Genomic DNA, 26,563 nt, shown 5'->3' on the forward strand with positions numbered 1-26,563 from the left:
AGAGATGTGTGGTTTATTCCTTCTGTAATATGATCTGGGCTGAGAGACCTTTGTGTGATGTCCTGTTTCAGCAGGAAAGCTGCTAGGTGTTTGAAGGGTGATGCTGCAATACGTCATGACCTCAAGTCCTCAGTTGCCATTTCACAATCTTAGATGTCAGTTGGTACCAACAGTCCTGGTTTATCCAGATAAAGCTAACTCCAGCCCACAGACTGACCCATCATATTCTGCTGACCTGTACAACAGCCTTTCCAAGGAAGAGCAGAGAGAGTCATACATCTCTCTGTGCAGTCAACCCAGAGTTAGAGCACTTGCACCTCTTCTGCCAAAGACCACACAGAGTTGCAAATGAAGCACAGATGTGTTGGAAAGCATGTCAATAACACCAGGTGCAAGCTAGGAAGGGGTGAAGGGCGTGTCCCAGAGTAATATACACATCTGAACTTCCACAATTCACCATCTACAAAATTTTATTACTTGGAAAATGGTTTGACCTTACATTGTGAGCAAAGAAAACCTTCTAAATAAAGCAACATGTTTATTCTCTGTTAACTTTAGCTATATGTTTTGAACAAAAGAGAGCAATGAGAAGAAAGCATGCAAGGTGGGGATGAAATGATAAAAGAAAAAAAGACATAAGGGCAACACATTTAAGAGTAAAATCTCTAACCTTCTTCCTTTACTAAAGGAAAGGAAAAATTTTCCTCTGCTCATACTGCTTACTACCGATATTCCTTAGAGACCTGATTGTTCAAACTCACTGGAGCTGTGAACACACTACGAAATGCAAGCCTTCTCCTTTGTACTTTCAACAAATTAGAACATAATTCTCTGCCCAAATTCTTGGGTCATCTTGTGAGGCAAAGGTCTTAGCCCTGACCTCCAGCACAACACAACGACTAAAAGGAACTTGGCTAGCTGATGTGAAACAGAGCTTCCAAAAAGGCTCATGTGACAAGCATAATAAAGCAGTGATAAATGCTTTTCAGAACCAAAATAAATGAGAACCCTGGAGCACCCTGCAAGACCGACCTAAGGAAATTAATCTATGATTAACACTTTTTCATCATATTCTACAGACCTGGTGTTTCTTTTTTGAAGTGCTTTTGTGATGGTTATTGGGTGATTGAGAATAAATCTCCCTTCATCTTGATTACTTATTCCCCCTTCCAGTAAATTCTGATACAACCTTCACCTTTACAGTAGCAGAGTGACTTGCAGTGGTGCATTCAACAACATTATCACGTGTGATTTTCTCTCCCTCTGAATGAACATGGGAGTCATGCCTGCGCACTCTAATCTCTTGTTATAGCACACATTGGCTGTTTATGACAACGACAGGCAATGGCACAGCTTGTGCAAAAAAGCAGTTCCTGTTTCACAGTCCCATATTAAAACCCTTCGGCGGAAGTTACATGTCAGAGTTGAGTCATTCTCACAGTTAGTTCATCATTGACAGAAGTAGCACGTCCTGCACTGCTGCCCTGCCTTTGCTTCTCTCCATCCCAGTCATGCTAACGCACCCTTTCTCTTGCATCAAACTAATGTTCATCAGAGCCTTCACTGAGTCGATTCAGTTCATTAACCCAGGAGCAAACAATTCACTTTTTTTGTCATGTTAGTTTCTTCCAGGCCAGTGAGTTGAATCCATTTTACTCGGGGCCGCACCAGCACTAGATTTGCTGCCAGCCTGGGAGAGGGAGTAGACAGCCAAGTGCAGGGAAGAAGAGGAATAAGATGAGGATGGGGTACCAGATGTCTCCAGTACAAAGAGATTTGATTAGCGGAAACATGCTTTACCTTCAGCAATCTGAACTGAAGGAGGTTTCTCTTCAGCCAAGAAGTGAAAACACCAGCTGCAGCTCTACTCCTCAAGCTCCTCCTAGCAGTCTGCTACAGACCCTTACTTCAGATCCGTAAGGACCCCAACAGCCAGAGGAGAGATTTTGAACCTAATCTAATAATTTTTGCCCCGGGATTTCCACAGAGTAAGTTTGATGCACTCACGACAGCTGCCATTGCTAGAGAAATACATACTGCACTTTTCTGTGTTGCCCAACGGCCAACAGTTTTAAAAGTGCTTGTATTGACGAGGTATTTCATTACCTGCAACCAACTTGGGAAAAAAAAAAAAACAGGTCTGCATAGAGTGAGTAAAAAAGGAGATGCTGGAAAGGCACAAAGCTTGCCTGATTCTTAATCTTATAGGCCTTCCTTTTTCTATGCTTATTGCAGATCACCTACTCCTCCTTTATTACTCCTGCTCTTTGCCAGCTTTTTGCACAACTTCTTCCTATTTACCTGCCTCCTCCTGCACAGATACTCTCCCTAAATACCTCTACAGCTGCTACAGCCTGTTCATTTTATAAAGCTTCTAAGAGCATTCCTCTGCCATGCACGTTTATTCAACTACTAATTAATAGCTGGGAAGCAAAAAGCTAAAACATTTGTATTTGCACAAGAATATGTATCAAATACTTAAATAAGTACATATTTAAATATGTACAGTATATTTACTATCACCGTTTCCCCTCTTCATTTGTTGTATGCCAGGGCATCTAAGTTGCACTGAAGCTTAATTCATTAGCCTTATTGGGAAAACTCATTTTAAGGAGCAATGCTTTAATACACTGGAAGTTCATCTAATTCTCTCTAGTTTATTCGCATAAAAAAATAAAACACATCACTAAACCTGACTCTGTCTGACCTGACACTGCCTTCCAACAATGAAAGTGATTTGTACTTTTCCTCTAATAAGAGCTTGGAGGGAAAAGTTCTTTTGCCACAGCGGTTTCTTGAAAATCTGCTGGTACAGTATAGTGACTGACAGACCTTTCAATAGGATAGGTTGGACACTTATTCATCATTAATTGATCCAAGCCCTCGATAACCTGATAAAAGATGCAGCTGTCTGCTGGGTAAACCAGCCAGGATTTCAAAGTGTGGAAAACAGTGGATGGGATAGTATTTAACATATTTTCTCAAAAGCAGAGTTAATCTGAATAACTCATTTATTCAGTGATACTGATGTACATATTAGCCTTACATACACACACAATCTGACCTCTGTTACGTGTAAAGTTTCAGTTTAATTTTTTGGCTCCTCTTCCTACTGTGTTTTCCATCCCAAATGCATCACTTGTAATTTCCCTACCAAAGTAAATGGGTTCAATTCTTGTAGCTTGTGCAAACAGCTCCCTTGAAAGCTTTCTCCACTGCCACCACCGCAGCATCAGTGATACCTTCAGGACTGGGAAGAATTACCATCTAGAACAGAAAATTTTCCAAAAGCCACTCTTGCCACCTTTCAGTTCCTCAATGAATTAAGTACCGCTGCTGCGCAGGGAAAATCTCTGCTGGAAAGGCAGCTCTGAAAATTATAGAGGAAAGCAAACAGGTCCCTTCAGGTGGTAAAAGAGGTTATGGTTTCCTTCCACTAACAGTTACCATATCCTTTGATATTCTATCTAGTTTACATTTTCCCCGGTTTTGCAGAATAGCAGCTGTGGTAACACAAGAGGCCATCTTCTGCGCTGCCTGTCACTGTGCAGAGGGAGATGGGTGAGGACGGAGCAAACACTTGTCGGGAGCCTTCAGCTTGGCTCAGCTCGGAGGCAAGAGATGGGTCACCACCTGACCCGGGAGTCAGGGGTCACCCCCTCCGGGGAGTCACCGAGTTGTTCGGTCCACTCGCAGCTAATCCCCAGTGAGTGGCTCTCGCTGAAAGACTTCTTTATCCCTTGGCTGAAAAAAAAAAAATAACAACAGAGTTAACAAGCCCAGTAAAAATCCATGACTCGGACAAATCCTTAACGATCAAGTGGGGAGGGGGAGGGAACATAAACTAATCCAAGTGTCCAAAACCTCTTTTGCCAAAGCCTTTTAAAAAACAAAAACTTCACTAGGGTCTCCTCGTTAGTGGAGATTACAGGGAAGGCATTTCTTTCTTTGTTAACTAAGACTCTCTTCTCAACAACACAAACAAGGGTGCCCATTGACGTGGTGCTGTGCTTTCTAATCCATCTGACCAGCTGGCTTTGTACGTCTTTTATACATACTGCGGCAGAAAAAAGAAAGGCTTCTCAGGGAGATGAGCCTCCGTCTCCTCAGCGGAAATACTGGTTTTGCTGCTGGATGGCCTGCAGTGTTTCTGGTGAATAGATACAAATTTTTCTTTAATAGAAACATTTACAGGACATGGTTTTGAATATCAGCAGTGACTCACATAAGTTATAAATGATCGTTTCCTCCTTTTTTCCCCAAAGAAAATTGCACGTATCTTAGATGTTGGTTCTGCTACTAGTTTCCAAACCTAAAATCATCAGTCCATGTTTCCCGGGATTAAAATAAAAGCATAGTGATTTCAGTAAATGCCTCACAAATGAATATGAGGGCAGCACACAGACATCAGAGAGCAAAAGGTACATATGAAGGGCCTTGAGGGACCTGTGAATTGCCTGCAATACCAGCTTGCAGTGCTTATTTTCTAGGTATATCTCTGGAATCAGATGTGGGAGAGAGGCATTCTCAGCTGCTGTTGCCTCTTTCAGTGGTTTCTAGCTTGGGCCAGCCCCAAAGTAACAGCTTAACACTGCAGAAAGAAAGCACTTCCCTCCAGTCCCTGTCCCAGCCATGTGGACCAGTCACCTCCCAAAGGGCACCATCTCTGGTATTCACTTCTTCCGTCACAGAGCCAATATAAGCCAAAAAAATACCTCAAACCAAACAGCCAAGAAAAAAGAGCTGCCAGTACCACAAAAGCCCAGAATAAACTCTGACGTGGGGGCAGGATCCTTCCCTTTTTGTAGCATCGCTATCCTGTATTACCTTACAGATCATACCCCAGGATCTATCTTTACCTTCCCACTTCTAGTCTTAGGCCCATGATTACTCTCTTTTCTCAACGCGGTGTCTCTAGAAAGCACTTTGACTGTCAACTTTTGTGTCTTACTGTCAGTGCATGTTCTCCTGGTTTTGGTAGTTTTTCTTTTTTTCAAGTGTCAACATACAATCTATAGCAACAGTGCTGGACACAGCACCGCTCTTTTCACTGAATATTAATTGTTGTAGAAAGAAAATTTACATTTCACTTCCAAAATTTGTATATGAAGTCCTGTGCTGTGGGTTTCAATTTAGCATATTTCAAACTCAGGCATGTTCACTGAAGGCTGGTACAGAGTCCAAAAAACACTTGAAGTCAATTAATTTGAAATTTTACACTAGACAACATAGCTTTTCCTCATGTACCTTTTACTCAGAATCAGTTGTATGAATTTTTGATGGACTTCAATATTTTTGTTGCTTTGTATGATTTACATCAAATAACACTAGCGTCGTCTCCCCCGCTATCTTACACCTCATTTTATTTCACATACCATGCCCTTTTAGACGTAGATATTGTCTTCATTCTGCTTCACATCTGAGAGCAGAAGTTTCCAAACCATTGTTTTCCTAGCTAAACTTTGGGCCCTAGCCCTAATTAGAGGTGTAGGTGTTGATTGGGGCAGCACGAGGAGGTACTGCAGCGGTGCAGAGCTCTGTCAGTGTAGGTGCAAGACGAGTCAGCAGTTCACTGTTTTGCTGAATGCTGTTGGGATTCACAGCTGTGTTTTGACCAGCTTCCATATCCTGATGCCTGAGTGGAAGCTCTTCTTGGGCATGGCTTCCACTGAACCCCTGGAGCAGCATAAAGCCTTCAATAGTGCATACTTGGCGGGGCTACTTGAAATACAGCCTTGATGAGCTCTGAAGATGTGAGTCAGAGCTCACCTCTTTCTGCAAACTCCTTCACCTTCCTTCACATCAGAAATACTTCCATCCACCTGCTGGTGAAAGATGTCTTCTAAAGCCATATACATTCAGATGTGTGGGTTACATCTGTAAGGACTATTCTACCCCAACATTAGAAAGAATACAGAAAAATTGTTTTGAAAGGTGCTAGCAAACGAAATTTTAACTTCATGAGCAATTAAAAACTCATGCAGTTACGGTTCCGTGTTTTCAAAGAACATATGTTCGTATCTGTAATAAACAATTGAGAGGCATGACCAACAACCAGTGTTTGATCCTAAAAGCTTTGAAAAAATAGTTTAGTCATTGTTTGGATGGTCCCAATCCTTTCCAGAGTTGACAGCTCCAAGGGTAAAGACACTTAGCCTTACGCAATGCAGGAGTGAAACAACAGGGGGAAGCTCTGCTCAACACAGCCTGGGTGAAGATGCACATCTACTGGGAGCAGTCTAGCTATTCTTTTTCATGTAAGCCAGTTTCCCCTCAAAGCTGTGAGTAAATGAAGCAAAAGGCTGGATACGTAAGACTTTTTCAGCATAACTAGTCTGCTTCATTTTTCATGTCTTTCATTTGCCAGAGCTTTGCAATTTGCCTCCAACCTCCCCGCTGTGAAGTCCTCAGTCAAGTCAAACCTGTTTGCCATTTGTGTGTGTGAATGCCCTTAGACCCAAACCCAGGCAACAGTTTAAAGTAAACAGACCTACCCAGGGAGGAGCTGGAATTTGAACTGCAAATCATGTGTATCCCAAACAATTACTCCCTCTCCAGGTGAGGGAACACAGCAACATTTCTGGTGTCTAAGCAAATTTCTCTGCAGCAGTTTGAAAGATGGAAGACCAGCCTTTTTTCATTACAGGCGGGGCAGTGTCTTAGAGACACTCATCACAAAAAATCTGCTTAGCTAACTAGTCTGCTCCTTTTGCTTACCTACTGCTGATTTGTTGAGCTAATATTTTAAGAACAGTGGGTACATCCTGGAACCACCCTCTTACCTCAATGATTAGTCTAAGTTGTTCTGCCGACTATCTTACACAAGGCTTGCATAAGTAATGCATTCTACTCCTAGTAAATTTGGTTGCTCTAGCAAATTAGGAGTATACATTGTAAACTCCCTAGACTGCAGAGCTGCAAAATACCCAAAACTGCCGTGCTTGACTCAGTGATCGTCCTTCTTTAGCAGAAGATTGACCTTTCAAAGAAGACTAAACCTAGGCAAACAATTGAAAAGCCTGAGCAAGCTGAGATCTGACAACGAAGGCAAACACTAGCACAAAGGAATCATAAAGAGGAAAGACAAGGGTAGGAATAAATAAGGGAGAGTGATAATCACCCACTATCTGAGAGAGCAGGGACCAGAGACAGACCTGAGAGGGTTTGGTATGTAGCACTAAGATCTACCTCCATCTTCCCCTCCCACCACCACCTCCACTGGTTTAGGGATGCTCAGATTCAGATCTGCAAACCCAACTCCTGCATACATAAGTTTCTAATTACACCAGGTAGTCCACTCACCTCTTGACCACATAATTTGAAATGTAAATGACAGGTTTCAGATAAAGGCTACTTATTTGCAGGAAGAGCATGCCCTATGCAAGACTTGCACATCCTGCTCCTCACGGGAAAACGTCTCTCTTCTGGATTGACTTAGAAGATTCCTCTGAAGACAGGTCAGGGTTGTGGAAGCTGAAGAAGGCAAGCTACATAACTGGTGCAGAGTGGCATCAATTCCAGGTTGTAAACTGGAAGAGAAACTTCGTAGAGTTCCATCAAAACACTAAGTATTACTCATGATTTCATCTTTTCTGTTTCTTCTCGGAAGTCCAAGGATTCAGGCTTTGTTTACACAGAAATGGTAGAAGATAGCATACACTAAATAGATGGCCCACATTTGTCACACATATCGTGTAATTCATAAATAAAAACCCAAGGTAAATAAAAAAATATAAAAAATTGATACCAGCCAATGATACTTTGTAAACACACAGATAATATGGGTGGCCTTCTGTATTATTTAAAAGTTACACTATATCTGTAAAGGTGGCCAATGGAACTAGAAGTAAAAAAAAAAAGAAAAAAAAACCCACAAAACTCACAGTGGTTGGGAAACAGACTAATGAAGGTGGATGGTGCAACAATCATATGCCTGCCTTGTCATTATAAGGCAGTCCTTATTATATGATCACACACTGTTTTTGCCTAGACTCCTACCTCATTCACTGCATAATTATAATGAAAATAAAGGTAAATGTTTTCATGTTAAATGTCTTGGAAGCTTAATCTAGAGGTCACTACAATTTTTTTTTTACTAGACACATACACAGTCAAAGCTAAAAAGCATGTGTAAAGCACCAAGTATTTTATTTGGTGCAACCAGCCTTGTTATATAACACAGTTCCAGCCTGGGAAAGGAGCAAACGTTGGAACCAAATTCACTTGGCTGTCGGCAGGTGCTGTGTCGTGTTGTGACCTGTTCCAGCCACACCTATAATCACACAGCAAACTACAGGTAACTCCTGAGATTGCCTTTTATCTTTAATCGCTTCCTGTTCACACTTCATCCTGCCAACACCTCCTGTCAGGATTATTGCTGTTTATTTCCCATGAATATCTAAGAATATCATTCATTCCAGCAATAAAAGTTTCCATGAAGTGAGACATGCTTCAGAAGTGACCTGCAGTGTTTCTTAAAAGGTTATTTGACTGACTTGTTGATTGGGAAAGTAAACAGGAAGACCTACATTGTCTGTGATAAAAAGCAACAGTATTAAGCAGGCAGAAATCACTGAAGCAGTTATTCCACTGTAGTTCTCTAGAAATTGAAGTCTGACATGCTGATTAAATAATATACTAGTGGGTAAGATCTTAGTCAGATTGAGTTGTTTCCTCTTACAAATACTCAGATGAGACATAGTTGCAGATTTTAAATAAACCATGTTGGTCACTAACTACTCAGATCGAAGATTTCTAAGATATGCTGGTTTTATTGAGGATCCTAACTGCACAGTACGGAAGTCCTCTTAAAATTCCACATCTCCCTCTCTCAGCTACATGTAACAATACCCAAGTGGTCAGCCTGACCACTTTAGAGGTAGTTACTAGGCCCTTTAGGTCTAATATTTCTCTCATGAGGACCTGCAGGTGTCAGCAGCAATAAGTCCCATCATTCTTGCTACATCTCACCACACAACCAACACGATAGATGAACATCACTGACCTTCTAGAAGTATTGTTTGACAAACTCTTTAAAGTGTCAGACTCTGGAAGGCTGCATGGAAAAGATATCAAGGTATTAATGCATCTGAAAACAAACCATTTTTTACCACTAAGAGAAATAATGCATAAGAGAAGGCACATTAGATGGAACTATCAGAAGGTTACTCTGAAACAAAGAGGAAAAAGACTTTTTCTTGCACTAGTTATTTTTGAGATTGCCACAGGATACCATAAGATATCAGGATTGAAAATGGTCCAAAAGCAATTGCACAAAGCCATGTAAGAGAGATCCATCAAGGGCTACTAACCTTGAGGATACCACCTCTGGCTCCAGAAAGCAACATACTGCTGAAAATTGGAAGAATGCACTAACAAAGCATCATTAAGCCTGTCCTGCTCCTTCAGCTCATTACTGACCACTGTCAGAGGCAGGGCAACGGGAGCTGTTCTTATACTGTTATTACATTCTGTATTCTAAGTAGAGCCCAGCTTTTCACCATTCTTCTTGTGCTTCCTACATCTGCTGAAGTAGAAACAACTGTGATAACCTCAGTTTGGATGTGCTGCCACTGTGAAGGACTTCCAACTAAAAGCAGTGAAATGACTGATGCTGGACAAACTAGAGCTTGCAAGTTCAGTCCCTGCTCAACTTCTCTGTTGGCACCAGAGTCTGGTCAGTGAGAATTATTCTGCATCTTCCATTTCACATACTCTTTCTCTCAGTATCTCTCTCTCAAGTCATAATCTTGCCTCTGACCAGGCTCATCTGCTCCCCAGGCTGACAAAAGTAACACTACAGCCGTACAGTGGCCACGTTTCTCTTTTCTTCTGTGTAAAAGTGTCCTGCTTTACATTCAGTGTAAGCTGGAATGTTATTCACTGCTGCATGGAGCTTCCCCAACTACAGTTACACTTTCATAATTAAGACTTCTCTGCTGGAGTCAACTGAAAACTACTGAAAACGTCAAGTATTTCAAAACTAACTATTGCCAGAAACAGTCACACTGCTTTCAGACAATCTTACTTCTGGCAGGCATCCCTTGAATGCAAAAACTAAACTCTCCATCTTATCCTCCATAGTCATTAGAATTTGATAATACTTGTTTCTGTATAACACCATAATGAGTTACAATTATACCTTTAAGAGGCTTTCAAAGGGCCAGTCCTCTGCCTATGACATTTGGGTATAAACTGGCTACATTCTCACTTATCCCTAGCAAACAGGTACTTGGCATTTACTTTCTCAATGACTCCCTCTTCCTTACAGTCTTTCCATTTCGAGATGGAGACCAGCTTTCTACATAAGCAAGCAGTAAGGAAAGCTACATGAAGGAATCAAATAGAGTCCACTAGGGTATACACAGTCCTCAAGGACCTTCAATCTCCACACTACCCAACTTAATATTTTCTCTGTGCTTGGCACTATCAATCCTCCTACCTCTTCACCTATAAGTTATGGCAACTTCCCCCGTGGGTGAAAAAACAAGCATGTTTGGCTCAAGAAAAATCTTAGACAGCAGTTCAGAAGCAACTTCATGGTTTTAAGTAAAACAATATTGATTTTTAGCAATGTGTCTAATCACTGTCTAAAGGTACAACATTGCCTATTTACCTTTACCTCATGAATGATATGTTGGCATCACTACACCACGAAGAAAAGACACAAAAAAGCTTACCATATTCTGTAAATTACAAATTATTGTTCTCCAGTCAAACCCTTTGTCTAGTTGAGGAGCTGCTCCTTACAGCTGCTTTGTGTATAAGAAACAGATATCAGACTTTGCTGGTATACTTTGAGAAGAAGTAGAAAAATGACAGCCAGCTGCTTCAGAAAAGTATAACTGGCTAATCAGCGAGTGTTGATTGTTCAGGATTGCTACTCAAGCAAACATCTATCTACAAACCAAGTACAAACAACCAGGATGAATCAGAGCCTGCCAAACACTTACTCTTTAACAGAAGTCAGCAGGCCAGCCAACAGTACTCTAAACTGGAGTCCTTTTTATTTAACTTCCTTCTGGGAGATTTTACAAAATGATGGGAACTCAGTAAAGCTTGGACCTTTGCCTAACAACCGACGTTATAAGATATCCATAGAGATTTTTAAAGATTACAGGTATTTGAACCTATAGGAAAAAATACTGCTAACAACAATATTGTCATCTTTTCCCTGGCTTGTTGGTCCAATATTTTGGTAGGCACATTTGACTTCCTCAGTGTATTCTCTACCTTGTCTCATGCATCAGGAGCTTGAAAACCCACAATGTTTAATGGTTGATATTAATTTATGTCACCAAGATATACAAATACCTTTTTTTAAGTAGTTCCCTGGGAACAGAGCAATATCAATCCTTTCTATATGGACACTTGCTTCTTCAAATCTTGCTTTCAAGCAGTGTAGTTTTTGTGTCCTCTCCCTACAATATACAGAAGGAAACAAGCCCAAGATAGAGGCAATGTTGCCAAGCATCTTTCCTTTCATTTTGAGTGAATCCTTCCAGCAGGCTTTTATATGCTCTGGAAACTGTATGCTGTTATAACTTTGCAGCTGCTGTTAACTACAGCAGTACTTTCTGAATCTGGTCCAGTGTAGGTCACCAAGAATCAGCACTAGAACAAGCACTTCTTAGCTGTTAGCAATTGCATCATCACAGCACTTCCCAGCATAGTGTCTTATCACTGATCATCTGGGGACAGAAATTTTTGTTCATTTGCCAGATGGATCTTAGTAGAGCAAGTTCCTTTGGGAATACCTGAAGGAGAGAAAAACTACATGTGGCCTTCTTTCTCATTTTTGTTTTTACTGAAAAGTAAAGCAATCAATGCTTTGCAAGAAGATCCTCGGGGTTACCACAAACCAGAGAACACCAAGTAACTAAATGCCTAAAATAAAACAAAAACCAGTAACAAATGCATTGTTTTCTCTTGCTTCTAATACAATACATACCGCTAAGCCCCTAAAACCAATACTGAATGTATTTAATTGTGATCATGCTTAACACAAGATTACCAGAGCCAGAAAATGTCTTGGACTTGAATCAACAATTGTTTTCCATTTGAAAACTTCACAATGAACATGGCTGGAGATTTGGCTTCCACTCCCTGATTGAAACCCAGCATCAGCCCTGGGTCCCCAGACTCCCCAAACTGAAGTGACCCAGATGCTGCAAAGGTCATTGCAACCAAGAACCACCACTGAATTTACTATTTTTGCTATGGTAATGCCTGAAGGCTTTAGTCCTAAGCCAGGGCCCCCACTGCATTAAGCAATACACAAACACTACAGAAGTAGTCCCTGCACCAAAGACCTTACAGTATGAGTTTTAGTGGGCTCCATCATCTCCATAAAACAAGGAAGGGAGCCAGGAGGGAGACATGGTAACCCAAACTCAAGCACATATTGGCACAATGAGCATTAGTAATAGCTTACCACCAACTAATCTCAAACCAAAATATTTTCCAGTAACAGTTCTCACTTTTATCAACAAACGACATAACAGAGCATTTTTATTTTTTTCCTTTCTGGGCTCTCTGTACTGAACCATCTACAGATAGAAAAACATTCTCTTTATTTTTGCCAGCACCACACCATTCTGCCTCATCTTGTGGATTTGAAGGGGGAAGAAAAAGCATCATCAGCAAAAATTGTAAACCATGACAAGCCAATCAATTAGAAAGGCTGGCCTTTCTTTTCACGGTGAAAGGATTTTCTTTTTCTCGCCAAGAGTGAAAAAAAACCAACTCTACAACTTAGTCTTTTAAGGAGGTGTCAATGAGGCCTTTTATGTTAAAGCTGCATTTAACAGGGAAAACTCTCAGTTCTCAAAAGCACATTGCTTTTTCCTCCTGTGTTTGGTTCTGAGCCTGCTACTATATGTGCATTCACTGGACTGGTGTTTATTAATAAGATGTGGTACTCTGCATGCCAGCTCGGAGAGAGCAGATGATTTTCTATGCACAAGTTACTATTTTAAGAAATTTGAAGGGTCCTAGGCTTACGTGTTTATGCTCTTAAGCATCCTGCTGGATTAGAAAGGCAAGGCACCAATGATGGTAAAAGGTACAGTTTGGCTCCATAGGGGGGGCTCTGAACACGCCATGAGGGCTCTCTCGTGGTGGGACACAAGCATGGGAGCTCAGCTTTGCTCAGCTGAGGATTATCCCATGTTGTCAAGAGGCAGTATCGCTATGTGATTCAGTCCACTGCTTTTTTTTTTTCTTTCATCTTGGGCCGTGAGCTGCAGAAAAGGGTTGCCTTTTAGCCCCTTTAGCACAGGGGCGGCTTGGTTCAGACCTCTGGAATTCCTGGATCCTGAAGGAGACTTCAAAATGCAGAAGGACAAGCTGGATTCATCTTGCAAAGCAGTGTTAACACAACACACAAGTCTACATTCTGTATTAAATTAGAAAGTGCTTTCTCCATTTCTCCCTAATCTGAGCAATGCTAGATGAGCCAAGCAAAGTAAGTGGATTCATGTGCTTTAAAAGCACACCATCAAAACAGACATGAATCCTTTTTCTGTTCAGAGCTAGGCATTATTTGTGAGTTAACTATCTATTCCCCCGTGGTCACAGTGCAAGAAAAAACATTCATTCTTGCCTTGATGTGATACTATAGTTCTCCAAGCTTCCTCAATATAGTGGGTTAATTCCCCATTTGTCCTGTCCTTAGAATTGCCAACAAATGAGTCCTAGAATGACAGAACACCATTTTATTGAACTAACTAGCTGCTTTTGGCTTTCTTCTCATTTTTCCCTTTAACACAGAGCCTTTTATCTTGGGGCTGTCTCCTCCCAGGCATGCCTCCAGCTAGCCTTAATGCCTGCTGCATATGAGCGCTGTCTACGCAATATCATCATTGCTTTAAAAAAATGTACCAAATGCAGCAAAACAGTTTTTCTCACTCTTCCCCACCCCCCTTTTTTAATAAGAATTTTTCCATGTGGTTAGAGAAATAACATCTGGAATTACTGAAGGCTGCCAAAGGGAGAGAATGAAAACAATGAGTTGAGTCACACTTGAACCTGCCAGCTTCATATAATTTAGACCTTCTTGAGGCAGTTTGAAAAGAATATATGGAAAATGTTTTACTTTGCTTTTTATAATGCCTTTTTTTTATTTTATTTAATCTGCTGGTGTAAATTGCAGAGTCAGTCAAGACATAGCACCATGGCATGGACACTTGAAGAACCCTGATATCACAGTCTTTATATAATTAATCTATACATACACAACAGCAGATCCAGGTGTTTCCTTCTGAGCGGAGTCCCATAAAGCTAGCCAAATTTATCCCAGGAGCAGATATGGAGCTGCACTGAACCTTTTAATTCCACTCCACAATGCAGCACAGAAGCACAGAGAATATGAACGTTTCCTAAATGCCACTTCATTTTTCATACCCATGAACAGCACTGGTATGTTCTGGCAAATTTTGATTGCACACTGTAGCGATGTAGTCTCTATAAAAATTCAGTTCCCGCATGATTGCCCTAACCTTAATCAAGGACACTACAATTCTCTGTCTAGTCTAGGAAAGGTCTTCAAGTATTTCCACGGTCTGAATTTTTCACCTTTTCACCTTGAACAGCTATGCTATACTAGCACACGGTTGGTATGCCCACTGAATCTGATGACTGCAATGCCAGTCTAGATAGGGCAAGCAGTTAAGCTGTCTAATGAAACAGGAAACTCAGGTGATGGGAATCATCAGCAAAATATTCTGTGAAAAAGGCACAAATAGGAATCAAGCCAGGCAGCCTGAGGAGTTTTCCATGGGATTTAAGTACAAACGTATGTGTGTCAGGCAGAGAAAGAGAAGGGTAAAGCTGGAAGCTGCATGCTGATTGCTGGAGCCTTGCACGTATGAGAGAGAAGATCAGCAAAGCACAGTAACCAATAGACAGCAGAGAAGGATTTGTGGCAACACTTTGGGAAAAAAATAACAGAGATCTTTGTTGAACAGGCTTAGCTCCAAAGCCAAGAAGTTTTCTCCTGCTGATTGATACACAACATATTCAGAGATATACAGGTATTGTTTATGGACTGCCTGAATCCAAGACATACCCAACTTCACCATCCATTTTTTTCTCATTAAAGAAACCGCTCAAAAGACTTAATTGCAGCTAACTGCTAGGTCAGGCAGGATTGCATGGTTCATATCTGAGCAAAGTATGTGCAATTATTATCAATCCCATACAGAAGCCTCTGATAATGGAGAAAAGGTGATGCAGAGTCATGCTGTATGACCACAGGAGATGCTATAATGTCTTCATGAGGATACCTATAGTATAAACTCTTCTACAAGAGTGCTTTTACTGTTTTTTCACAAAGCCCTTAGAAACAACGATATTAGCATTTATACTACCATCACCCTCATCTGAATATATCTTACTACGATCATTACCATTACTCTTGCAGGAAGAGCAGGCAATGCTCACAGTAGCTTTTGCAGCAGTGTCTCAGCGTAATAATTCCACTCTGGTTTCAGCAACCTACTACTGGCTTGGGTGAAAGGCTTTTACTCCCTTCCTTTCAATTCACAAAAGTTGCCATTTCATCAGGCTATGACAAAGTGCTTTCTGTGTGACTATCGCAGTTCCTTTCCCTCAGTGCAAAGCTACTGGAAATTCTTATCGAGCTTGCCCACTCCATTGTTCCACGCTATCACGTGTTATCAGAGGAGTCACTGCACATTTAGCACATGTCGGCTTTTTTCTTTTCAGTAAGTCACTTGGCAACAGTTCCAGCAGCATTCCTTGCCTCAAAGGCTTTAAACAATCCTAACAAGATGGCTGAGCAGCTAGAGATGCGTTAACGCAACTCCTTCACGTGGATAGACCTTTGTTCCAGGATAAGACAGAGTAAGACTTACTCTTTAGTTTAAAAGACTTCATAAACCGTAAGCTAAAATAACCCCATCTAGTTTAATACCAAAACAGGAGTGTCTACAAGACATGGCTACACTGATTTAGTTTTGGTATTTTAAATTCTCTCCTTATCTAATACCAAGAGCTTTCCATCTAGACAAAGTGTTAGCCTGCTAAATGGTAGTTAACCACACCCACTATTTTGTACTTATTAACTAACTGTCATTTAATATAAAATGTTTAGGCAAACCATGAGAGAGATCAGAATTCTGATCCTCAAATTAAAAAGAAAAGGGCTCCAGGCGTTAGATTGTGAAATATGATTTCCCAGGATATATTAAATTCTGGTTTAATGTTCTTTTTGATATTACAGAAAGTCAAACCTCATTTCATAAGAAGGCACTTCAACAACTTTGCATAGAGCATGCTTTCCCTTGATAAAGCCTCTGTGCTGCAGCAAACTTGGAATCGGATCAGAACCTGTGGAGCAGTGGGAGCGGAGGAGAGCAAAACCCACATCGTGAACCTCATCTCATAGAAGTTCCTTAGATAGTTTTACAGAAAACATAAACAAGAGGAATGAGCCAAAGGGCTCAGTAGAAAGCATCACACACTTGAATTGTGCTGGAAGACAGACTGCAGATGCAGAGCACAGCTCATACAGCAATGCCAAGTGTATCTGCACATTGACTGTTATTTCTGCAAGAGTCATGGCAGAACAACATCAGAAACATGCATTTCAGACCAGCTGTAACCAAAAGGTACCAAGGTCTGAACTTTTTCATCTGATAGCTGCCAGTCTAACTAGAGAAGAACTGTTGAGAAAAACTTATGACTTACCCCTGGTTGCAGTATACCTGCTGTGCCTCAGAGATTCTCACAAAGTACAGAGTTTCAGAGGGAAGTTCCCCTCTGTCTTCACGGTCTTCAGTAATTTTTTCATATGTTCCTTTAGCTTTTGCTTACTTCAACATGAAACAGCAGGTTGAAACACAAAAGCAGAATTGTTTTCAAGAAAATCTACCATGACTAACATCATTAGAGGCAATCAGCAGAAGGCTGCAGAGAGGAAAGAAGTTTGAAATGAAATGGAATGAACACCTGATAATCTGGGGATGGACAATTTACTGCAGGACACCACTAACGACTCTCAATTTCTCCTCCTTCTCTACCTGGGCACACAATTCTTCAAAAGGAGAAGATTCCTACAACTAACAGGCAATATCCTGAGGTCAACAGAGCAGATTTTTACCAAACAAGTTTAAACCGAAGGCCCACCACTGGCAATCCGTATTTTAAATTTATCGCTTGGATTGTGCCACACTCTGTACCTACTCCTTGTATAGGTGGCTGCCGAATATGCAAGCTGACGCAATCATGTGTAACATATTAAGCCCCCTCATAAGGCCATCCTCACCTGATTGGAATTGCTGAATAACATCATTTTGAAACCATAGGGACAGCCAAGCAAAGGAGGAGATGGTCAAGAGCTTTAATCAGTCTCCAATTTGCCACCAGTCCCAAGCATCCTCTCTGGTACACACCACCATACTATCTGCCCATCTGTGAGATGTTGGTGACAGAAAGCTGTAAGCTGCTGTCCTGTCAATATCTGCTATTTCTTTTGCAGAAAAAACTTACCATTTTGTGACTAGGTCTTTATCTAATGCAATGACTGTGGTTAAGTATTTCCTATGCTGCTCCCAAACAGTATGTTTTCATCAGACAAAAGTGAATTTTCAGGACAACCTTAAGAGCAGATCATGGCTCATATCATAAAGGAAGGTTTCCATAGCAGGTCATATGAAATAAATAAGTGATAATGCCAGGGCATGTCCTGCCCAGGGGCTTACAATAGTAATGGTTCATTGCAGAGCACTCTAGAAATGGTCCACATGTTGTCTGGGGTCACAAGCAGTGGCTTTGAGTAACTAGTTAGTAAAAGATTCCTGTATTTTGTAGATCAGTTGATATGCTTATAGAAAATTCTCACAGGTAATACTTTTAAAAAGCAATAATAAGTGATCATTTATATTTTATTAGCATCAATTGTTATTTAATGAACTTCATTATTTTTCATAACTCATAAAGATTCTTCTATATTAATTCTTACAAAATAAATTGCAAGCCTCATCTCCAGTGAAATTTTGTCCTTTCCTTCACCCTCCCACACAGTAGGTGCTTTGTAAATTGTGATTACCTTTTGTCACAGTTCTTTTAGTCGCTATAACTCATTTTGATGGATATGTACTTGATGTGTGATTTGATACTTTTTTAAAAAAGCCAAGACAATTGCAGTGTCAAGAATTTACTTATAACCAGGCACTGTTCAGATGCTTCTTCCTGTGTTTCATGATTCCTATTGCCTTTCCCCAAGACTCTCTCTAATTTAGGAGGGAAAGCAAGGGGAAAAGGGAATATTTATGAATGCCTTCAGATTCACTATTCTCTGCAAGGCTATGTTTAGTCTGAAAGAATGCTTGAGAGAGTTTAAATATATCACTCACTCTTTCTTTTAGCAGTTGCTACCATTGAAAAAGTAAGAGTGATTTCCAGGAAAAAAATCATCATTGCCAACTGCAGTAGGACCCTAGTTTTGTCAACTGGACAAACTACTCTTATGTAAGCTATGCTGATCTAGGAAATTACAACCTACCTGAAGGTCCTTGTTAGTGGAGCTACAAAAATGGCCCAAAATTCCATGTACAGAAAAAGGCTACATTAGCTACAGCAGTCATTTCCAGGTTTTAAAATCTTTTTTTAGTCAATATATCTGCCAAGTCTATCAATCTGGAAGCCACTCAGATGACAGAAACATCAAATGTTTTCATTAATGGACAACAGTACTTACTATTTTGTTGATAAATCTTCCATCTTCAAAGAACCAAGCAAACAAACAAGAACCAGAAGAACCAACCCTGAACATACCATTTTTTCTGTACTTAGCTTTGGTATAATTCTATTATGTTCCTTTCTTCCATAGTAATGCAACTAAATAGACAGATCTAAACAAAAAGTAAACCTTTGCAATTTACTTTATAGCAAAGTATTAAGGATCTTGACTTTTAAAGCAACTCTTCCTGTAGCAAATAAGTACATTTAGTTATGGAATACCATGGACATATATGTTAGGAGCTAAAATCATGGCTCATTTCAAAAAAACATTTGAGGCCACATCACAATGCATTCCAAAGACACTAATATTGAAGGAAATTGAATTGAGCTCTAAAACAGAAAAAGCTTCAGGGAAAGGAGAGCTCAAATCCACTGTCATTTAACTTACACTTTTGAGTAAGTGATGTAACTACACACATTCCCGAAACACACATACTGTTAAGACAAGTTAAAACTTAAATATATCTTTAGGTTCATGACTAAAGCAGAAGAGCTAAAGAAGAATGATGACCAAATTTTGTCATTTTACTTGTTCTTGAGAGTATTTACTTTTATTCAATTACTCTGTTTAGCGCAGTAATTCTTAATTAGGAAACAAACATCGGGAAAATATTAGATGTCCTTAAAAATAAACAGTTAATAAGCTTATAATATAACTGCTCTGTTGATACACATCCCCCTGAATGCATTAGCGAAGGAAACCAAATTACAAGAGGAACTAAATACCAAATAACTCTCTAACAAAGTGTTAATGCAAAACAGTTGAACAAATCACAAAGCATTTATTTCCATATATAATAATGCAACGCGAGATAAAAAAAAATCTTCAAAATATTCACGCTTCTAGCTGACTTTATTTAAGAACATTTATAATACATCTTTCATACTGTACAGGCTATTTGGGTTATTGCTTGTCAGGGCCTTCACAGTGAAGAACAGGTGTTTTGTCATGAACTTGACTACAAAACTCGTTTTAGTTACCCAGTTTTAATATTTTTCGTGTTATTCCAGGAGTGTCTTAAAACCCTCAACCTAGATGATGAGGTGAACTACTCAGCTTTCATTTGAGGGGGTGGATAGATTGTTTCTAAACAAATGCAACTATAGCCTTTGTGGTTGTGGCAAATAACTGAAAAACATGAGTAAGAGTGTACCCTCACAGTCTCTAAAATAAGAAAAAAAACCAGAAAAAATAATTAGGAGGTGGTTTTGCTTTTTAATTGTATGGGGGGGTTGACAATACAAATACATAGAGAAAAGAAATATGGGAAATATGAGCAATGTTATCAAGTTTTCCATGGGCACAGTATAGCTATAAAACAAAACCCCTCAAGCCCCACGAAGTGAAGCAAACTACAGCTCACCTCACTCTCAGCCTGATGCTGCAGCCTAGAGATATAATAGGCAGTGGCATTCTCCATCAGCCTGCTCCTGCTTCATGGCGAAGCAATCCAGACTTTTTCATTCTTTTGCCTAAATTCTTTTCACTCTTTCCAGCAGACAGCTCAGTGACAAGACACTAAAACAAATGTGCAAGGATTATTATATTAATCCTCAGTAAATAGGTTTTGCCTCTAGAGCTACGCACGAGCTCATGTTGAACGTGTAACTCTACAACCTGTAATAGTTTCTTCTCCAACAATCAGTATGTCACCTTCATTTACCTGGAGTATGGAAGATGCTGTATTTAAAAAAAAAAAAGGTGTGGGTGTGCATGCACAGAATCTCCTTATATATTTTCTTATTTAGACGAACACTTTATTTCTGTTGCTTCTAGGACAATTATGGAGCTTTTACCAAGATACTCAAAATAATTTATCAGTTAATTTTATTTCACTGTTAGTGTTGTGTAATTATTACGGAAAGGTAAGTGCATCACTGAGGTGGCAACGTACAATGATATCAGTTTGTGGACTGCCAGGTGTCCACATGCATTATCAGTAGCTGCTTTCACAGTAATGGAAATAAGAATAGCTGCCATTATTCACCAAAATCAAAGCTCATAAACACCTTAAATGCATGCCCATATAAAATTCAGGTCAGATGTTCCCAGACCCAACATATATCCAGACCTATATCCAGTGGTCAACACAGTCTTCCTGTGTTGACAAGAAGTTTGAAATGCTTTGTAAGACTGATGAAAAAAAAGTGTCTGGGAGGGTTAAAACAGATTAGCAAGGAACTTCGAGGTGATGAGTGAAGCCTGTCCCTGCAAGCCTTCCAGGTTATCTTCATCTTCATGCCCACTGGGAACTGACTCACAGGTGTTTTAGGAAAAAGCAGCTGCTGCCTACTTTGTGACATCTCAGCTTTTGCCTCAAGGTTGAGAAGGGTTTACAGGATAAGATACACAACAGAGAGGAGACAGTCTGCTGGAGATATCAAACTGCATTTACTGCATGGAAGGTAAAGCTTGTCTAGCAAGTGAGCAGAAAGGTTTTCACAATTCAAACTCAAAAGGAGGCCCGTCTTGTCCTAACCCATTGAGAAAGGGCAGAGACTCTGAAAAGGGAAAAGCATTTAAAGCAAACTAACTCCATTAGCAAATTTAGAGCTGCTGAAAGGTGCTTGACTTGGGCTGACATTTCTGGAGACTGACATCCTTTAGATGCAGGGCAGATAAAACAGGAGGAGGCATTGCTCAGCTTCCCCCTCCACAGGTCCCGGAGCAGAGACAGAAGGTGAGAACATGAACATCCGTAAATCCTGCCCAGCACTGAGCAGGATCTTCATGTTAAATAGTCATGCATCATATCATTCCTGCCTTGCTTCACACCAAGCCCTTCAGCTCTTCCTCCTGTGGGTAAAAGGTGCACAAGGAAATTGCTCACCAATTGAGAATATTTATTATCTCAGTGCAATTGTAATCACTGAATTTGAATTTGAAAATATTTTAAGGCAACAGATCAAGAAATCAACACAACTTAACTCTACAAGTTGTATGGGTTTCTAATAAATAACATTCCATCACCAGCAGAGTCATGGCAGCACTTATGTAAGCAATATCACACTTTTTGATGGAGTTTTCCTTTTCACAATCATAAAACAAACAAACAGAATAATAGTGTATCTGTTAGTGAGACGATAAGCCCTTCAGATAGGAATCTCCAAGGGTTTATCTTGCCGTGCCCCAAATTAAATGATATTATTCTGTCTTCTACGAATCAGTCTGATTTATAAAGTAAGTAAAAAATGTCAGTATTCCTATCTGACACATAGTGAAACCAAAGGTATATGGAGATTAACTGGGGAAGAAAGAAAAGCAGAAGCTGACTTTTTAAGACAGTACTGAATTACTAACACCTGCACCCAGAGTCCATCCACTGACTCCATAAAGTTTGCTAGCTATACAGTTTTGCTTTAACCTTTGTTCTAGGAAGATTACTTATCTGCAAGTCAATAGCAACATGATTTTTTATGAAGCGTGAGACAAAACCTGAGCAAACTTTTTTTCCTCCCTCAACATGCAACTTCAAACTACAAAGTCACACTAAGTCCAGAACCACACTAAAACACACACACACACCGAAGAAGTGTGCAAGCAAGGAAGAAAGAGCTGAATGAGCGGAAAAGGGGCGTTGCTTGGTTCAAAGAGTCACCGAATTTATTTACAAAGGAGGCCGAGAGGTCGGAGCATGGCCCGCGCAGGCATCCAGAATTACCCCAGCCAGAAACAGACGCTGCATTGCTTTGCAGCGCACAAACCTTGTTCTATCAGCGAAACTATAGTAACTACATGACCACTGGGGATTAGTGTGACCCCAGGTCATAAAGCTTGATCGTGGTGGATTAGCAAAAGATCAGGCCAACACCGGAGAGGAGAAGGTTTTTCTTTCTTTTTAAGAAAGAGCATCACAAGTGAGACGCTAATTCTGCTTTGGATCAGAAGTAAGACACACACATGACAAAACAAATGTGTGCTTACAAATATTTTGTCATATTAGATTAAATTATAGTATACAGACTAAACAGAGAAATCTGCAATACAGGATCTTGTGTTTGGGATATCCTTGGAACTTTTATACAAAGAAAGAGACAAGTTTATACTTCAGCATTGCACAGCGCACAGTCATCTCATACCTGCTGCCTAACACAAACACAACTCGCTCTATGACAGTAATCTATCTGTCAGAGCAAGAACACATCGGTTTAACTGTCAAAATCCTTTTCCTTGCCTACTGACTGATTTGACTGTGCCACCCCTCTGCTTCTTGTCCCTTTCTGATAAACAACAGTCTGCCCGCTCTTCCCCAAGGCTGATTTTTAGGTCCATCTGTCCTTATTTCCACTCTGGTTTCCTGTTTCTTTCCTATTTTTCTCTCATTTTTTCTCTGCACATCCTGCAGAGGCCCTCTCCAGTAGGTAAAGTGGCCTCTCTCCTTCTACCTACCTCAATCTCCTGCGAATTCCAGTCCTTTTTAAGACGTTTTCTTATGCCAGTCTCTTCAAAAACATTTCCACACCTTCCTACCTATTGTTACTCTGGGCACCAGGCTAGTCTGAGTCAAGGGGAAGCCTGTCAGGGCAGAGAGCTGGTGGAGGCAGTGACATACTAATTCGGTCAGGCAGGGAGTCAGCCCGTCTAGGCAGCAGGCACAGGGAGCAAGGGGCACCCAGACACCAAGTGCAACTAGGCGTGGAGAAAAACAGCCCTGCAAAACAACTCCTGGAAGCTGAAAGATAGCACGGTTACCTCCATCAGGCAGAAGAAACTGCAGGACAATGCTGACATTTGTTGCCAACTGGATGTTGGGGGGGGTGGGGGTGGGGTGTTAGATTACAAATTATAAGAAAGCTATTAGTCACTAAGCTAGCCCAATAGCTTCCCAGTAGGGTTCTGACTCCAAAAAAAAACATACTTGGCTTTTAGAAGAAACCTCATAAGTTTAAGAAAGGGATCATGCAAGTACAACATGCTTGCTGAGACAGGAGTGCCTAGACTCATTAATCCAAAAGGTCCTTTCCAATTCTGTGTGTGTGTTTGTTTTCCAGGAAGTAAAGAGGGAGGAGTAAAGGAGCTTGTTGGACTGGTATGATTTTCACAAGCTAGAAGGAGGAGGAGAGAGCAAAGCAATGCACAAGCTTCAGGGCTCTTTTGGAGAAGGACGTTTCAACATTTTCTTCTCTTTTTTGAAATACATAATCTGTTCCCGCATATCCTGCAAAACAGTATGCACCAAACTCCTGAACGAGCCCTTCGTTCCAAGATCTCTTCTGCTCCTAGGACAGCTAAAGGTTGAAGAGGAGCATGGAGGAGTTCAGTGCGGCCGACACATCCAGGGACCTAAACTGAGCAGTCACCCAGGCTGGCAGAACTGGAGGAGTAGCATTTCTGGGATGCTTTCTGCAGAGCTTCTGACTGGTCAGCACGGCTCACTATGCAAATGTAGGGGCAAAGGCAACAAAAATTGATTTTGCCAGAACCGCAAAATAATTAGGACAATTCCTGCCCTGCAGAAAAGGTATCTAGGAGAAGTTAATTGCATCAGCAGAGGGCTGAAAGCCTACACTAACTGTACTCATAACAACATCAATAAAAGGAGCAGAGGTACATCAGCTATGGATGTTCAGAGAGTTCTCTTATTCCTTCTACCCGCCACCCAGAATACACCTTCATACCTCACCTCCACGCCCTCAGTGCCTCTTTCCAGGAGAAGAGGTCTTGTCCTCTCTCAGCCCAGGCAATAGCCCCACTGTTCCTCACAGAAAAACACTGCCCATGCTTGTAGTGTAGGCAGAGATATTCATGGGCAGCCAAGAGACATCTGGAACTGCAGCACTGATGAGGCTCTCCGTTCATCCTCTAGAGGAGAAATAACCCAGAATATGCGGGTTTAATAGCTTCACAAAGAAGGCCCTGGTGGCATCTCAACATCCCTTATCAGCATCCAGCAAGGATGCATGACTGCAGCATATGGCCCTTCTTTCAGAAAAAATTCCCACAGAGCAGTAGTTATATAAAAAATTTTGTCACACCACATCTTTCTCCTTGCCCACCCTGGCAGTGTATCCTTCAGTCCTCAGTGTTTTCGCTAGTCCAGAGCTGCTGCCACCCTTGCTCAGCCAGGTGCACTGCTGGCAGCAGCGTGCATGGGAGATGTGGCCCTGCGAGTTGGGGTGACGGCAGCACTGAGTGCTGGTTCTGGCACCTCTCACCCACTCTGCTCTCGTGGCCCAAAGCACTGGTGTCCAGGATAGTGCAGGCAGTTATGTTAGTAGAGATGACTTTAAGCCTTTGCCTGCCAGCAGCAACCAACACAGCTGCCATGACTGGGTCTCGGTCCTAAGGACACTGTTTTACACCCCTTCACTCCTGTTCATAGCAATGTAAACCCCAAATGCAATTAAATTTGCTGTTCTCCTGCTGAAGCTCCATGGGGCAGGGGCTTTCACAGGGCATGCATCAAGCCTTGCCCCCCTTGCTGCACTCACCTGACCAACACCGAGTCCCTCCCCAACACAGCCAGTGTAACACAATGAAATCGAAACCCAGACAGGGAGGGTATCGGTTTCAGAACTGATCCCTGAAATCAACCAAGAGTTAAGGTGCTCACATGCAGCCTGGTTTTTGAAGGGAAAAATGTTTTTGTTCTTCTAATGTCATTAATTACCTAAAATGCTGCTTATAGAGGAACCTCATTAGTCAACAAGGAGAGAAAATGGAGGAAAATTGACATTATTTCATATTTCAGACAAGAAAGATAACTAAATTCTGAGTGGGACACGAGTGGGAAAAGCTTTCCCAGTTGCATGGCAATGCCCTGTATTCAGGTCTGCGCTATTGCCTGCCTCATACCACTCAGCTGGGGTTTCTGGGCCCTAACAGAGGCACTCAACATGGTCCAGCCCAAACCTCCCCTAGATATATGCCTGCTGCGAGTACCTGGAAATAGCTCCTCCTGTTCTTCTAGGATCTGCTGCCCACAGTCCTGGGCCCTGAATACCCATTTCCTAGGGGGAATCAGACCAGCTGGGGTCCTACTTCAAAGGTACCGCACACATGCATCCCTGCAGAAACAGCTAATATGCATTTGACTATGCAGTCTTTGGTACCAGATAACTTAAAATTAATGAATGAATGAATAGATAAATAAATAAATAAATCTCTTCCTGAGGTCTGTGGTTGAGAAGTGTTTGTGCCAAGTGCCATTCATCTGGTCGCTACAGCTACATATATATTCATATTTGACTTGCACTTGACTTAATACCACATGAACTGGTGAGAGTAAAAGGACATTGATCTCTGCGTTACTGCTTTGCTCCACAACAAAGGTGTAGGTACAAGAGGTGGGTTCACCACAGAATATTCATGGATTGCAGTTTGGGCAGGAAGAGTTTGTAAACATCAGAAGAAAGAGAAAAAAAATATTTGTGTTGCAAAACAGAAACGTGTCATTAAAAGACAGTTTACTTTTCAGACATGTACAGTGCTCCTTATTGTTCCCATGCTTTTCAAAGGAAATTATTCGTGTTATTAGCTCAGCAGTCCTCTTTTACAAAAGCAACTCTAGCCAAGGTTAATGTTTAAGAAGGAATTAAATATTAACTCAAAGGAAAGCACAGAAGTCATAATGGTTTCAGACCATACATTAGGCAAGTAAAGAAATATTGCTGTGAAAGAAAAAAAAAAAAAAAGCAAAAGAAAATAGCATGTTTGGTTCCAAAAGCTGGAAAAAAAAAAAAAAAAAAAAAAAAATCAGAGTTCTCCTACCTCATTGCCTTCAGGTTCTCCAAGATGGAAGGACATTGCCTCTGCTTTTCACCCCAGGACAGGTAATTTTTCTCCTACATTTAGTTT

At 40.9% G+C, this 26,563-nt stretch overlaps 1 long non-coding RNA gene across 2 annotated transcripts; it reads right to left on the reverse strand.

Moving 5' to 3' along the window:
- Positions 1-17: 17 nt before the first annotated feature.
- LOC128851643 (uncharacterized) lies at positions 18-23,452 on the reverse strand. 2 transcript variants are annotated; one of them, XR_008449022.1, is made up of 4 exons: positions 23,156-23,452; positions 20,130-21,562; positions 4,059-4,150; positions 18-3,744 (listed from the first exon to the last, which is right to left on the reverse strand). It is a non-coding gene; the product is annotated as an uncharacterized LOC128851643 (long non-coding RNA). The 2 variants fall into 2 exon arrangements; XR_008449021.1 differs by having other exon boundaries at positions 18-4,150; positions 23,156-23,450.
- Between the last annotated feature and the right edge of the window lie 3,111 nt (positions 23,453-26,563).

This window comes from Cuculus canorus, chromosome 3 (genome assembly GCF_017976375.1).
Source record: "Cuculus canorus isolate bCucCan1 chromosome 3, bCucCan1.pri, whole genome shotgun sequence".
Classification (NCBI taxonomy): domain Eukaryota; kingdom Metazoa; phylum Chordata; class Aves; order Cuculiformes; family Cuculidae; genus Cuculus; species Cuculus canorus.